This window comes from Acyrthosiphon pisum, chromosome A3, assembly GCF_005508785.2.
Source record: "Acyrthosiphon pisum isolate AL4f chromosome A3, pea_aphid_22Mar2018_4r6ur, whole genome shotgun sequence".
NCBI classification, from domain to species: Eukaryota; Metazoa; Arthropoda; class Insecta; order Hemiptera; family Aphididae; genus Acyrthosiphon; species Acyrthosiphon pisum.
The window spans coordinates 13624979-13642200 of NC_042496.1; the positions used below are offsets into that span (position 1 = coordinate 13624979).

A 17222-nucleotide genomic window follows, 5' to 3' on the forward strand; every position below is an offset into this window, starting at 1 on the left:
AATATGATGTACATAGCTTATAAGATATTATTAAAGGATTATTAATACATCATTTTTATACTTGTTTTAGATATAAAATTATATATAATTATATTATCATATTTATTTTTCAAAGACTACTATAATTATAATAATAATAGAAATACTTAATATAAAATACAGTATTTCGAGAGACTCTATACCACAACGCAGCGCACCAGATATCGATACGACCGGTTTCGATTTTGATCGCCGAGAAATTATATTAAGGTTCCAGCCTGATACCCGTTCAAATACTACCTGCAGGTATTTTTAATAAATTACTGTTCCAAACCTCACGCGCGTAAAGATACCGAAGCCAAGGAACGTACATTTTAGCAGTCGTGTCGGCGGACACACTATATAACGTATATGGTATGTTGGTATATACCGCGGTTGAAGCACAAGGTGGGGGCGCGAAGGGATGGCGACGGTACGCGTACCGAGCGTCTGAGAAATAGAAGAAGAATAGCTATATAGCCGTTATATATTATATCCGCAGGCGCTTGTCGACAGAATTCACTCACAACACGCACGCACGCACTTCATCGCCGTCGTCGTCGTAGTCGTCGTCATGAATATGCATCGTCGTCCCCTTCGTCTGCTCCTCTCACCCCGACAGTCACTCACATCACCGTCTTAACCCCCTTTGCAGCACCGACCACCGTCGTCGTATATACACGTGATATTGTGATATATATTATAGTCGGTTCCTTTGACCCTGCGGCCACACACAACTCATCCAGGTTTCGGTATATTATTATAATTTATTATAATATTATATAGTAGGTGGGTTGGTAAGTACCTCGCAGCAGAAATATAACAGACTCACCTTTGCCATCGGTTCAAAAAGGAAAAAACAAAAGTAGATAAACAATTATGTGCGTAGGTAACTACAAATTGGTAATATAATAGACCGAGTGTACGAGAAAGATAATATTATACTGCAGGAAGATAATATGACATTTTTTAATTGAATTTCAGTGTGATATTATTCAATCATTAACAGATATAGGTAACCTATATTTATTATTTATTTTATTGTATTTTAAGATGTTGACCATAAGGGGGAGGGAGACGAACAAGTATATGTATTATAATATTATCAAGCATAAAAGTTATTCGAGCAAACACTTTTAAATTCTTAATGCTACGAAGCCTACGATCAACAATAACAAAGTAAAGGCACAATGGTAAAAATCTCAGAACTTGATATTTTCCGAGTTTTTGCGTTTAGAGTTCCTAGACGTATTCAGTTATTGGACTGTAAACATCCATCATTAAAAAAAACCAGGGAACTCAATCTACTGTATAGCACATTTTGAGTGTACCTCGTCAATGAGTATGTCACTGTAATGGATATGTTAAATTTGAATTTGAATTATTGTAAACAAAAAAAAGATTCGGGAGATATTTGTAGCCTCTGTATTTCTAAGGATATTTTACAAAAGGGTTATATTACTATAATTGTTTATATTTCTACTAGTAATATAGTAGGTTTAACTTACATTTGATAAAATCATAATCGGGCATATATTATTACATATATTTTATAGCTATGTAATTATACCTATCATACAACTATTATAAGTCAACATCGACGAACTACAAATAGATTCGTGGACCGTGGTACTTATACATAATTTAAAATTAGTCTAAATGTTTTGAAAATGTCATTGTTATAAAGTAATAATATTCGCAATTGCAAAAAGTTTCAACGCTATACAATTAATATTTTATAAATTACAAGTTACAACAAAGTTATAAAAGTCATTCGAGGTGAATATCGTTATTTTTCGTTGGAATTTCGTTGAAATTTGAACTTCAAGCGTTAAATTTGTATAAGAACAACTTTTGAGGAATCTTCGAGAAGAAACGCAGTGCAGCGTATATTTCATCGCGAGGATGAAATAACGAACAAGCCCTTTCGTTCCAACAGCTCCACCTTCGTCAAACCACCCCCAGACGTGTCGTGGTACGACGTAGGTCGTGATCTATTTGCGCGCACGCCAGTCGCATTTCTCAACGGTCGAAGGCGGCAGAGTCAGAGCAGTTGTCTGACGGACGGGTTGTCGGGAGGAGGGTGCTATAAGGGTGATGTAGGGTAGTGGGTGCACTGTTGGAGTGAAATAATATATTATTATCCGGCGAACAGTAATCATAATAGTAATGATACGCGTGCGTATATTTATGACTGCCGATGTAGAAGTGCATGAGCTGCGCGGTTTCTTATTATATATTATATTATTATTATATCATAATATCGTTATTTCGTATAATATAATGCTCGCCGGTTGCCAGTAACAACTACGCATATATAGTATACATCGTGCTAAGAATTTCTGCTGTAGATCCTTTTCATAACTGTTTCCGCGAATAATACGTTTTATGCATATTTTGTTACACAAGCAAACGTATATAGTATACACCACACACGAACGGGTGAACCGTTGACGATTTATTGTTGTTGTTGTCAATTAAGCCATCAAATTTGTTTTAAAGAATTGACTTCTATAGTATGTACTAGCGGTACCATTAAAAAAATTTCAATTTTGGAGATGTTTTACAATAATTACCTGATATAAGGTCGTCTTTTCAATAGAAAAAAAATAAAAAAAACCAACAAACGATACCATACGTCCATATAAGTACGTTATGGATGATTTTGCTATCTTATCTTAGATCTGATAATCTATTTATTTATTTATGTTCAAATTGTGTAAAAAAAAAAAGAATAAGAGGAAGTTTTTCTAACTTTGGTTTACCCTAGCAGTTTCTTTTGGGGTGAAATATTTGTTGACGTCAATTCTGAAAACAAAATTTCTAAATATAAGTATAAATATTCTAATCCAAAACCTCACATATATATTTCAAAAGTTAAAAGATATCTTGTTATATATTAGAAAGTAATATATGAATAATTAATTTAAATACAAATTAACAAAATGTCAAAAGTATTTTGAATTTATTCATAAACTACTGACTTTACACCAAAATTATAATGTTTTTATTAATCATCAATTAAACGAATATTCTAAATCACTTCTAGTGAAGTATATGCAGTTGAAAAGGGAAAAAATATAAGGATATATTATAGGGATATTATGTACTAATAGCGTACAGCTACAAACCACAACCAGTATGGCTTGGTTTTTAATTATAATCAAAGTAAAATTTCAGTTTTATAGATACATATTATGTGATTATACTAAAATATAATATTAAATAGAAAATTGTGATCAAGAAGACAAGAATGATTGTATTATATCCATTTCTATCGTTATATTTTTAAAACAATAAATTATTTGATATTTTTTTTTAAGTACCTTTATTATTTAATATAAAGAAAATATTCAAATGATGTGTGAAACCAAAGATAATAGGATCATTTTCTCCGCATAAAAAATGTGGGTGTTGGGTGTTAGATTACGAAGTTAAAAAAAGTAATTATTAGCTTACAATAAATTGATATCAATAAAATATCGAAGTACACTATATTAACTATGACGATATAGGTACTATGACTAAAATTAAGGGTCAAAATGAAGGTAGATACTTAACTAAACAAAACTCATATCCCTCTACAAAAATATTTTGTATTTCCTAGGTATGGCAAGACTTCATCAATATAATATATTAAAAATAACAAAATTAAGTATTGTCATATTTATTGTCATACTTTTATTTTCATTTCAAAATATCTTATAATCTGACATATTTTGTATGGCCTATAATCAGTACAATCTATATTATTGAAGTGAAAATATAATTTATAATATTTTCGAATAAATATTGTCTTATCAAAAATCAGTATGATGGTGTGATATCTGTTATACTGGCGTTATTAATCATAAACAATATTATATTATAATGACATAAATAAATAATATAGTATTGTAAATAACAAAAAATATACTTGACAAATATTACTGTATCAAGTTGGATTTTAGATTTTGAGCGAAGCGAGGAAGCTAGTGGTTTTACAATAGTGTTTATTTTATTTTTATTTTTTATCCTGTAAAGAAAAGTTCTATCAGAAGGAGTTCTTTGATTTCAACATATAGTAGGTACCTTATCTTTTAGAAAATTGGATCAAGATGGCCGATGGGACTTAAAAGCGGACATTTTTCGATTTTCTCAATAGTTATTTAATGCCACATGAAAAAACTACCAACAAATTACGAAAAGCCACTAAAAATGGGATTTTAATTCCTAACACTTTGTTTATCACCATAGCAACGAATAAAAATAATAATATTAATTATAATATTAATTCAACATACAAGCTATAATAAATAATAACAATATACAAAATCCGGACTGATAAACCATCTCCGCTCATAATCGTTTTTTTTATACAATGATATTATATCATTGAATTCAAGTTCAATACAATCCATTATACATGACTCACTTGTAACCTATTGTACAGCAGAGCAACATTCACTTACCCACTTTTTTTTTTATATTTATATTTTGATATAGTTTTCATATGTAGATAAATACATGTACCTATGTAATACCTATAGTCATACCTATACTTGTATTAAAAATAAAAATTATAAATGAAAAAGTCGTTGTCACCAACAAATCAATAAGAAATATATTTAAAAAATGTAGTTCAATAACTAATGGCCTAGTAGCCGATGGTTTTATGTTCAATAAAAAAAAAAAATAATAAGAAATAGGTACCTAGATAATATTAAATAATATTGATCAATTATTATGGCAAAATTCAACTTTATGTGGGTACTAAACTAATTTATTAAAAGGTTAGGTTAGGCAACAGTTTTTTATTTTATTTTTTCTTGTTTAATATTAGAAAATTTAAAGTTGAAATGTAACTCATATTTTTTTATTTAATAGCAATTGAGCTTTATTGCTAAAGAAAACAGCTCTTAAAATAATTAAATAAATATTAAATTTTTGAAACTTTATTTTGCTTGTTACTACTTATAAACTGCAGATAAATTATAGTTTGTTATTTATTATATTACATAGGAAATAACTATTATACATTGTATTTTTAGCACAGAATATTTCGAATATAATAACTTTATCAAATGGGGATATTTAGAGAGAGACTTGTGTTACTGTACCTCCATAGATTAGAACATTTTGAATTAATCCGGAGTATAGTTGATAAATCTCAAAATGTATTTACGCATTGCAGGAGCGATGATAGCTGTAAGTGCAATCATTCTTACAGAACATCGTTCTAGAACAATAACGGAAAATCCCAAAGACTTAGCTACATCATTCAAATCCTCTTTCATTCCTGAAAATCTCTTGACTTATACCAGAACCACCGCAGCTGCATACGCTCCGACAACTTTATAAAAGCCACTTGTTAAAAGCATTCAATATTGTCGTGCATAATTCATGTTAACATTGGAATAGCTTCATTTTCCTTGGTTTTTTGTTTTTCTATGTGATTTAAGTATTTCTTATTTTGCATCTTAACGATTAACGAACACTAATAGTTTCAAGCGTGTACAATTTTTTTCTTACATTTATGGACAAGGGCTTCAAGATGTTTAGGTATTTCAAATAACTTAATTTAATTAAGAAAAAAAAACGATTATTTAAGTACAGTATTGATGTATTGTTGTGTAGTTACTCCTTATATAGTTATTTTTTATTATTTTGCTATTCAACTCATTATTTATCATCGAAACACAATTTTAAGGTCTACCTACATACTAAATAATATTACATAGCAATTCAATAAAATCATAATTTCTCGTAATTTTAATTATTAATATTATTCGTACGTAATACGCATATAATTCTAAATTAACACTACAGTATGCAATATGCATACTACACAAACTACACGTCAAAAGGATATCTAACAAACTATAATAATTAATACGTCATGTTGATAAAAAATAATTTTTAACTTGAACATTTAAACAATTGTATTTTTTTTTCAGATTTGAGAGCACGTTCAAAATGATTACCAACCCGATGAAAATCTATAAACCTTTAAGAAATTCAAAGGGACAAGCAATTGGTGTAATATTAGTATAATACGTCTATGTGGATACAAATATTTTTTCAATTCCGGTAATAATTTATATTAATTAAATGCATTACAATTTTATACTTGTATATTTATTTTATGACGTTCCTAAGTAAGTATAGAAATTGTGTTTGGTATTAGTTTTGCGATTTATGTTCATACTTCATACATTTCTATACCACTTTGTATGTTGTATCTCGACATCTGATTGGCGTAAAAATTACTGCAGGTCTGCAGAGTATAGTGGCCCAATTACAACCATTTTGTGAATATCACGTGTAGAATTTAAAATATAATCTTCACGTTTCCATTGTCATATCAGCTATAATATTTTTTTCGAGGTGTTTCAGTTGTACTCGGTAGTCAGCGTGAATAATACGCGAATAATAAACTAGTTATCTCTATTTATTATGATACATAATAATTTTTAAGAATCTGCCATATTTTCTACTGTCCTTCCTTTTGTTCTAATAATTTAATCATTCTATAAAATGGTAATATAATATGAGCGGATTTCTCGTTTAATTTCGTCAACGGCTCTTTATTATATAGTATATATACATATATTATTCATAAATATTTTATATATATATTCGAATAAGATTCCTGGCACTCTGGTCTCTGACGGAAACAAGACATCAACTGGGTTCATTATATATACGCAATACTTCACGTATTACAATAAGGGGCGATAAGCGTGCTCATTGTGCTTAGGTCGTCTCGTTTCATCTTGAAGTATTATAATTATGTACTATATATATACAAATAATTACATACAAATGAGCCGTGCGTATATTTTAATGCGAACAGTCGGTGATGGCATTGGCGGACGGGTTGAAGATTCCAAGAGTATATATTAATATAAAAGCAGTGTACTGGTGACATGGCGGGTGGGGGTTTTGATACTTTTTCGTAGGGATTTTCCTCTTTCTGAGTACCTACTTGCGCTCATCCCACTCACACAACGGACGTCGACCCACCAGCATTTGCTCGCCACCTCCGCACCACCCATACTCACCCATACTCGCGGAACGACGACGACGAACGGCCTCATCTCTCGTTTTCCAAAACTTTGTTTGCTGTTAAGGCGTCGAGATAAGGCGGGCCCGGTGGCGGATTTTAATGGTATTTAAACACGCACCGCCACCACCGCACACTGAGACACACGAACGGACGGTACGAGCGGTGGCAATAACAAAATCTTCCGACGGCGACGAGAAGGCATCCACCCCACGCCGTACACCTCATCGTCTGCTCCTGCACCGCCACTGAACTCGACGTGTATCGTAAAACCAAGAGGGCCGTTAAAACTTTATCGCGTTTACCGGGCCTTAAGAATACGATGGAGGAGGAAAGAGAGAAGTAGAGATTTGAAGAGAAAACCACTAAAACTACTCGCCATACACGGTTTATATATAAATATATGCGCGCGCACACATACACACACCACGCACACACACACACTTATATAATATGTATATAGTGTATATTATATAAGAGTGGGAGGTGGGTATGTGAGGTACAGTTATTTGAACTCGGTACACGGTACACGATAAAATGCCACTATATACGGCCCACATCCCTTAGACTCGCAGTAGTCTCACACTAGCCGAGAAAACGGTTTTCCTTAAAGAACGCCACGCGTATATGTGTTCTCTCCGTCTTACAAACGTACAACAAATTTGCGTTCAACAGAATCAATTTACATTGTATTTATATTTAATTTTGTAAATGGGTTATGAATTATATAAGAATGAACATTTTTTAACGTAGGTGTCCTCTCGAATTAAATACGCCACTGCAGTAGCCAGTATTATACACTCGTAAACGTGCAATATGCATGCATATTGTTTATGATGTGTATCACTTAACCATAGGTTCTGTGGCGATCAACTCAGCTTCAAAACTTTTCGCTACCATTGTTCATTATTAGTTTTATTTTTTCCGTTTTCCTATAAATGTATGCGCTTAACACTGAAAACGCGATCCCGAGTTTTCGATTCCAAACCTGTCTATATTATATTATTATGTATTTTAGACTTTAGTACTATAAAAAAGCTAGAAAATGCTATTATTGAATCAACACGCTTGAATTTACACCGAGTGTTAGCAATAAAATTAATAATTGTATGGTTTATTATCGTCATCATCGCCATCCAGGGGTGGATTTACCCATAGGCCACCAAGGCACGTGCCTAGGGCGCAATATTTTTTGGGGCGCAATTTTTTAGTTAATTTTTACTTTTTAGTTTTTAATAATTTCATAATTATGTTTATCTGAATTTATATTTTATATTAATTTTTTCCGTATACAACTTGCATGAAACAGTGCATGAATGGCTCACGTAGTCACGTCGCAGTAACGTTTTAATATAATATAAGCTATAATAACCCTGCCGTTTAAGTTTAATTCTGCGACCGGCGTGCGCCACGTTGCGCCGCCACCGCTAGAGCCTAGAGGTTCGACATCGACACCTCGACGAGGCAGTTGCCGGCGTCGCCTATGTCAATACATGGGAGGTGGTATACGGGTGTGCGGCGTAAACACATACAATATTGTGATTGGCGCATGCGCAAAACGCCAGCCAAGGCAGTCAAATAAACTGCCTCGGGCCGCCGGGTACATTGTATGTAGCCGCTCTACTAGCTAGGTGGGGGACAGCTCGCACAGTGCTTACTGGAATGACCCGACTCACCCCGCACCCAGCACCATAGTTAGAACTTAGAATACTGGAATTAATTCTGGGAATCAGATGTCTTGATAAAGTAATTAATAATAATAAACATAGTGCATACAGCATACTGCTCAGAAATTTGCTAATCGATTACGATTATAGAGACTAGAGAGCTCACCACCAAATCATAGATAATTTTGCTACAGATAAATCAAGGCGAAAAATAATTTAATTACTGTACAAGTGTACAAATGTACCTATGCAAAATTGTATTAATATTTATTTGTTTAGTTGGTACGTATGAATATAAAAATACCTAAATACAATTTTTATAGTTTTGTTTTATTTCATGAAACATTACTCCCCCCCCCCCCCGGTGGGAGCACGCCTATGTACGGGGCGCTAGTGTTATTGTAATGCCTAGGGGCGGAAAAATGGTATGTCCGCCCCTGCCGCCATCTGATGATCAACTTATTCAAAGTGGAGGGATAACGGAGTTACTATTACCCTCGGTTTAAATTAGTTAACCACCAAGGGACACTTTGTGTCTGAATTAAACTGTTTGACATAATTTCTGTTTCACACTGATATATATTATATATAAATATGTATTTAATACAATACTAATATTAAAGTCAGTGTCTACTGTTATTAAATAATATTTGTTTACTTTATACACTTGACATTATTCACAGATCATTTAAAATCTGTTTATATACTATTACGACACTAACTATAATGCAAGATATTTAATAAACTGTATAAAATAATAAAATATTAATAACCCATAGTTCTTTAGTAGTAGCATTATTGCAATATTTTAATGTATGAATAGTATGAAACAAATTGTTTAAAATATTTTATGATATAGTTTTTACTACAATTTTAGTGACTTTATAAATAATATTTTTTCCAAAAGTTAAATAGGTCATTCTACATAGATTGTTATTTGGTATAACTCGTAATATACTATTTGCTAACAATAATATTACAGCTTTAAATAAATCGATTAGTTTATAAAGTAAATAGTTTGAATAACCACATAAATATTAAATATATAAAAATAATATACGAATGCATTAGAATGATGAATAGAAAAAATATAATCTATGTATTATATAAAAACTAAGTTTCTAATCACTCATAAAAGAATTTAAAAAAAATTTGCTTTTTCTAAATAGTAAATACAAAATGTAGTTAATTTAATATACAATTCAGTTCTAAGCTTGAAAGCTTCTCTCCAAAAAACCTAAAGCTTAACATTTAAAATCTATGTTATCTAGTAATGTTTTGCAGTAAAACGTGATGAAGAGGACGAGATAAAGTAGGTAACTAACTTTTGAATGGAAGGTTTTTAAATGAATATATATGGACCCACGCATATAATATAATTGGAAAATGGGATAGTACGAAAGGAGAACGAATACATGTAATAAGAGAAGCTTCCATGGACCAAATATTCAAAAATTGTATATGAAAAAAAGACTGGAATGGGCCGGATATAATTATATATGACTCAATATGAGGAGCTTAGGAAAATGATTTTCCGAAAATCAGATGATACTGTATCATCTATATCTGTATCATTGATAAAAGTACTAAAATAGTTACCAAAGAAAATAAGTCACGTTACAGAAGAATATCACGACATCGTTGGCTATAAAGAGATTTAAATGAGGTAAATATAGATGAAACAGCGAGCATTATATATGTAGACAAAAGACATCGATGGGGAAATTTGATGGAAGCAGCGCGAAAGCTAAAAAAAAAATTCGATACAAAAGTTTACTGCGAATATTATTATGAACAAGTACGAATGTATTACGTCTTAGATTAATAAAAACCACCTTGCGTAATGATCATGTGCGTGCGTAATACATAATATACGCTGTGCACACGTGTACAATATATTGTGTTATATACAACCGAGTTTCCTGCCACATCACGAGTGCCTCCTCGTCTGCACACGGTTCGTACGACTGCGGGCGAGTGTGCAGGGACGGCTCCGTGCGGGCGGCAGGCGGCGCTTTGGTGCGTTGTGGGGGGGGGGGTGTTGTAGGGGGTCACAAAGGCGGCGGCGAGCACTCGACGGGTTCCTACTACAAAGTTTCTTTCTCCCGTTTTACACTGTCTCGATGTCTGTTGTTGATATTAAAATTCCGTCCGTGTGCCTTTCGAGTATAACACGAACGTCGCCGTCGTCGGATTGAAATTCAAGGCGTGGCGCCCGTGGCGGTATATTTCGCATTATACGAATATGTATAAAGTGTGATGCCGCGTCCTGAATACGTTCTATATACCGCGACCGGGGTGCGTGCACCGTACTTTGGGCACCGGTGCAGTGGGAGGAAGAGCTCTTTCTCGAGTTTTGTACGATAAAATTTATGCAAAGCCTAACAACAAACAAAATGGCTGCTTCTTATGGCACGAAGATTTTGTGTGTAGTGTGTGTGTGTGTGTGTATGTGCGTGTGTCGGAAATGTTAAATTATAAGAACAACAAAACTTTTAATTGAGTCTTGGTGTGTCTTATTTATAATATATTAATAATATTATCTGTGCTCCATGTGACCCACGACCAGAACGCCCCGCGGTACACATTATAATATATTATAATATGTATAATATGCGTAGTTGTGGGTTGTATGACGATTTAATAATATTAGCGACTTGCGTTACTGTTTAGAAAGCAAATATCGCGTGTAATAAACAAAGAACTAATAATATAATCATCCCATATAATATATTATGATTCAATAATATTATTATTAATGTTTGAATATCAACATGTAATGTCACATTTTTTTCTCGGTATTTAGTTACGAATTATATGATGAATTAGAAAATATTCTTAAAAAACATTTAGTAACATCAATAATTTATTCGGATTTACTTCACAATATGATAAAAAGATTTCCACATCACCATTACGCGTGTAATGAAATATTATATACTTCTCATAACGAAAAATAAATAATTTTAAATAACTATTGCATGGAGCCATGGACTATTGTAAAATCAAATTATTGACCCCAAATTTATTGTTTTAATAAAACAAAATATTTCCCAGCAAAAATAATGTTTTCAAAAAAATGATTACCCGAATAAATATTAAAATTTTGACCTAATTACGCCATGGCATATATTTATATGTGAAATCAAGCATAAAACACATATATAGGTATACAGGGTTATTCAAAAATATTCATCCGATTTCAAATGGTTATACCTAATATTATATTTTAAGTTCTTATTGTTGGTACATTAAATAAAATAATATTTTTTTAAATTCAGTTTCTGGTATTTAGAATATTCTATGCGACTTTCCTTGTTTATAAGTCAACAGCTAATTTATAATGATAAATACTCAAATGTGTCCGATATAGTAAGTACTTGCTCCAGTATACACAACATATCGATTTGTCAGTTCCTCTAAGATTGATGAAAATTTTGGTACGTAAATAGTAATTTGTGAATAGACTCACCTAAAAACATAGTAATAACACGATGTAAGATTCGATAATCAGGAAGCCATGTACGATGTGCAAAGCATCGAACCAATCAATTTGAATAATCCTGTATTTTAATTTATAGATATTTTAATAGTTAGTATGTTCTATATTATACGTATCAATTGATTGATATACTTTCGAGTAGGTAGTTAGTATTATTTACCGTATTTTCAGTAAAATACAAACAAACTCATCATCAAATATTGGTATACCACGTGTTTTCACCTTCAGTATAGTTTATTGATAGAATCCAAATATTTAATAAAATTGTAGTCGTGCGAAACCGGCGGATATATATTGTTGAAAAAAATAGAAATTTTATTTTATTAAAAGCAAAGTTTGATTCAACTTTTAAAAGTGAATTTTATTTTTTGTTCAAGTTACAGCTAATATTACAATTTAATCAAAATATTGTTCAAACTTTTAACATATTGCACATAATATTATAATTGTTGAAGTATTGTAAGAAATAGTATGAAATAAAACTGTAAATTCACTTGAGTATAATTATGTATCATATAGTTGTGCGTGTTATAGCAATTGATTTTACTTAAAGAAAAAAATCAATGCGTAAGATAAAAATTTGTTTTATATTAATAATTCCTAAGATTATATAAGAATTATATATCATGAATAACATACTAATATTATTAAATACAAATTATGTATAGATAAAAATATTATTTTTATATTGTTTTGATAGGTAAATTCAAATATCTACAAATTTGAAAAATACCATAACATAAAACAATATTTAAAAATAAATCCATATAATATATGTATAAAATCATAGGTAACATTTAAATTAGTTTACATATAAAATACTATTTGATGATAAACTGATACATTCATATCATTTTGACACAGTATAATAAAAATGTCATATAAGTATTTTTTAAATTAAATCCACAGTCATAATGGCCATTAGAGGATATAATTTGTGTCTTAAATTACATAATAATATGTCTTATAGATAACTAGGGCTCGGAAGTTGATGACCTTAAAAACAATAAAAAAATGCAAATATGACATAAAAATGACAAAAAATGCCCTTAAAAAATGACCTAAAAATTTGCAAATATTAGTTTTAAACTAATAAAAATACATTTTTTTAAAAATATTTTACTCTATTTTACTATAAAATTCTATATAAATTTATCAAAGCTTCAAATTGCTCAAAATATGACAAAAATGTCCTTAAAAAATGAAATAAAATAATAAAATGTAGGTATAATACACTACAACATATTCACTACAACACGACAACGACAAATGTAATCGGCGAGATAAAATTGGATAGGTACTAACTTAGTCCGTGGTAATTTCCAAGTTTTAAATTATCGGCACAATGGTCGACAAGAAACCATAAGAAGTGAACTAGCGTGAATTCAGTAAAAATGACTAAAAATGTGGGAAAATGACCTAAAAATGTCAAAAAATTACTTAAAAAGTAATCAACACCAAAAAATGCAAAAAAATGCAAAATAAAATTTAGTTATTCATGCTAATGAAACACATTTGTGGCCAGGAGAGCATCGTCTAAAAAGTTTAAAAAAAAAATGCAAAATGCATCAACTTCCGAGCGCTATAGATAACAATGCACGAGTTATAATGAAAGATTACCTACTTAAATACTAGTTGGTAATACGTTAATAGGTTAAAGTTATATCTTGTTAACTAGGTTAGTGATGATGACAAAGATTTTTTTTATCAATATTACACTAATTATTAAATAAAAATTACAATTATTTTCTTTTATATTGGTATAAAACATAAATTTTAAATTTTAAACATTATTTGAGTTTAAATATAATAATTAATACTTATACTTAAACTAATAATTTTATAACGTATCTGTTAATAATATAATTACAAATAAAATATTCTGATATATTAACAAAACTAGTATAACCCGGATAACTTATATAGGTTTTTATTATTGTATGACTAAAATATTGAAGTTATACAGTAGTTTGTCTTCACCTCTATTACTTTAGATATAAAACTATTTGTATTCAAGAAATATTCTCGATACGTTACACTCGATATGTTATTATAACATCGTTATACGACAGTTAAACTGCTCAAAATATTTAAAAATTACCATTTTTTAATACAATAAATTACGTTTTGTTCATAAAATAGAATTATTGAGATTTTTTACTGTTTAGAGAGGCAAAAATAGTATAATAGAAAAGTAACAGCTATTTCGTTATTCTCTAAGTCTATAACGCTTAGAATAAAACTATAAATGTATTGCTATAAATTCCAGTACACACAATTTATTATGTAATAATAAACAACATTTTATTTTAACAAGAAGGTTGATAAAATTAAGAGCAATCAAAACAAGCAATTTACATTTAGAATTATTTTATGTAAGCAGTTTGTTCACGTATAAAATGGTTTTACAAATATAGCTAATATGACCTTATCCCATTATAGAAGCATAACACCTGAGGAAAAGTCAACACACGATAGTGACTTTATAAACGGTCTCCGATAAGTCTGTAGTTTAATAAGTTTAACGGCTTCTATATATTCTATACTGCTTTTCGAGAAACACCAATAGTTTAAGTACAATAATAAATTCTGAATTCTTCAATATTTTAATTATTATTGTTACATAAAAACTAATAAACCTATAATTGGATGGACATAGATTGGTTAAAGACACAAATAAAACTTAAAAGAAATATTTTTCAAAGTACTACATTTATCAATAGGAAAAATTAAAATTAGGTAGTTTCATTTTGGATAAAATAATAAATAATTTCTTTTTCTGGAATTTATCAATTTAAGATTAATTTATAGATAAATATTATTATTATTATTTTACTTATTAGACGAAAACTAAATAAAACTAATAAATTAATATAATGTTATATAATTTATCAAATAAAAATTAGTTTACATTACCTATGCCTATATATATATATGATACAATAAAGTACAAAATTATATCATTACAGTTAGGCGTGTTCGTATGTTTTTGGAACGTTTTTGAGAGAAATATAGACACAATCCTCTGGCCATTTAAAAAACGTTTCGTCCTTTTCGGTTTTCTTCCGGCTTCCTTTACAGCGCTGAGTTTCCCTTTCCTTTTCACATCTACCACTCCCACCCGCTATAAAATTGTATTATGCCGTTGATTTACGGGACTCCATCCGAGAGAGCGCCTTTTGATACATTATTACGTAATAAATCAAATTTAGCGCCCGATGTTGGCGAAAATTAAGACGAGTCGGCAGTGTGAGAGAGGGAACCGACTGCAGTGTTGTCGGCGACGAGGGAAAATGCTGTGGGCGGCGGTAGGACTAGCGGCGAAGGGATCCATAATTTAAGACTTTCTGGGCACGGGCCCCCGAGTTTAAAACTAATTAATTTTACCGCGAACTCGTCGGGTTTCCAACTAGACAGACTGAAACAGAGAGAATAAGAGAGCGAGTGAGAACGAGAGAAATATATATATGTATGTTGTCTACGCGTGGTGTGTGGGCCATGGCGAACACTTAAAGTCGTCCGAGGTTGGTTGAGGGTACTCTGGCACACAAAATTCCTAAGTTATTATTCGTGGAATATATTATATTTTAGAATGGGACTACGTGTATACTGTATATATATACACGCACGCACACGCACACACACACACACACACACACACATACTATACAAGTGTGCGAGAGAAAGAGAGAGAAAGACGGCGCGGGCAAAGAATACAACAACGACGGTGACGACGGCAACGACGACGACGCCGACGATGGTTAAGGGAATAGAAAGGGTGGAAAGTTTGCGAGGAAAACTTTGCGCACGAGAAAACCGGATAAATAATAATTATTAAGGATTCCGCCGCCGAGCTTCGTGTGCCGCCGCCGCCGCTGTCGTCATACAACCCATCTCCTCGCCACCACTGTCCTCATCGTCATAGTGAGTGCCGGAGGCGTCGCGCGTCGACACGATTACGACGACGACGTTACGTAATTATTCAGCAATATGTAACAATGTTCGTATCTCGAAATTGAATTATCAGGTTCATTGGCGGGAATTTAATTTTTATTTCTTATCGCCAAAATGAATAAATTACGCTGGAAATTAGGCCGGCGAACCCCCTTCAGTTTCCCAGCAGGTAAATCCCTATTATACGTTTCCCGACCAGCTACCCCGTCACAGCTATACCTACCACCACATCTACCTCATCCTGGCACAACATCACGCCATTAAGTAATGATTCCGGTGGAAGCAAACACTTAAATCTATTTAGAATGACGATTTATATGCTGCGAAAATACACACGAAATAATTAAATTCAATATTATTATTTACATCGCTCGTGCTGATAAAACTGTACATATAATATATATATATTATATATATATTATCGGTTTAATAAACCCTCAACAATTTATAGGATATTTGATTTCTTTTTTTTTATATTAAATCAAAGTCTGCAGATTATAATTACATTAGACGAATTTAACAATTGAACAAAGATACAATATTTACAAAGAAAGCTTACGCACATTTTTTTACAATAGGTACATTATTAACCATCGACAAAACATCAGATTATATCTTATGATATTAGTATTTAGTACTTTATATTTGAACTTTGATGTTCGACAGAATGATATTTTGATATACAGTTTTATTTTTGTTTTTTCACTTATCTTTTATGAAAATGTATTCTAATAGTAATAAGATAGTAGGTACCTCGTACCAATGTTTTACACTGTTTAAATAAATCTGAATAAAATATAATATTATCTTCTGCTCAATTAGGCATTATTTTCAAATATTCGAGAAGCAAACTGTACCTACACAATTAATTTATATGGCTTATAAACGATTTAAGTGCCGAAAATGTGGTGGATATCCGATTTATCTGTCATGCGGTTTTCCTTAAAGCCAACAACTATAAAGGGGTTAAATAACATTTGTGGTTAAAGCGTGTAATATTTACGAGAACTTTTGAATAAACAACGGAAACTTGTTA

General features: G+C 31.2%; 1 long non-coding RNA gene across 2 annotated transcripts in view; it reads left to right on the forward strand.

Moving 5' to 3' along the window:
* The window catches only part of LOC107885093, a 48936-nt gene that overhangs the window by 22763 nt on the left and 8951 nt on the right, over positions 1-17222 (forward strand). For both annotated transcript variants that reach the window (XR_001680323.2, XR_003839795.1), the window contains one exon: positions 5955-6087. This is a non-coding gene — a long non-coding RNA (uncharacterized LOC107885093). The remainder of the gene's footprint in view (positions 1-5954; positions 6088-17222) is intronic.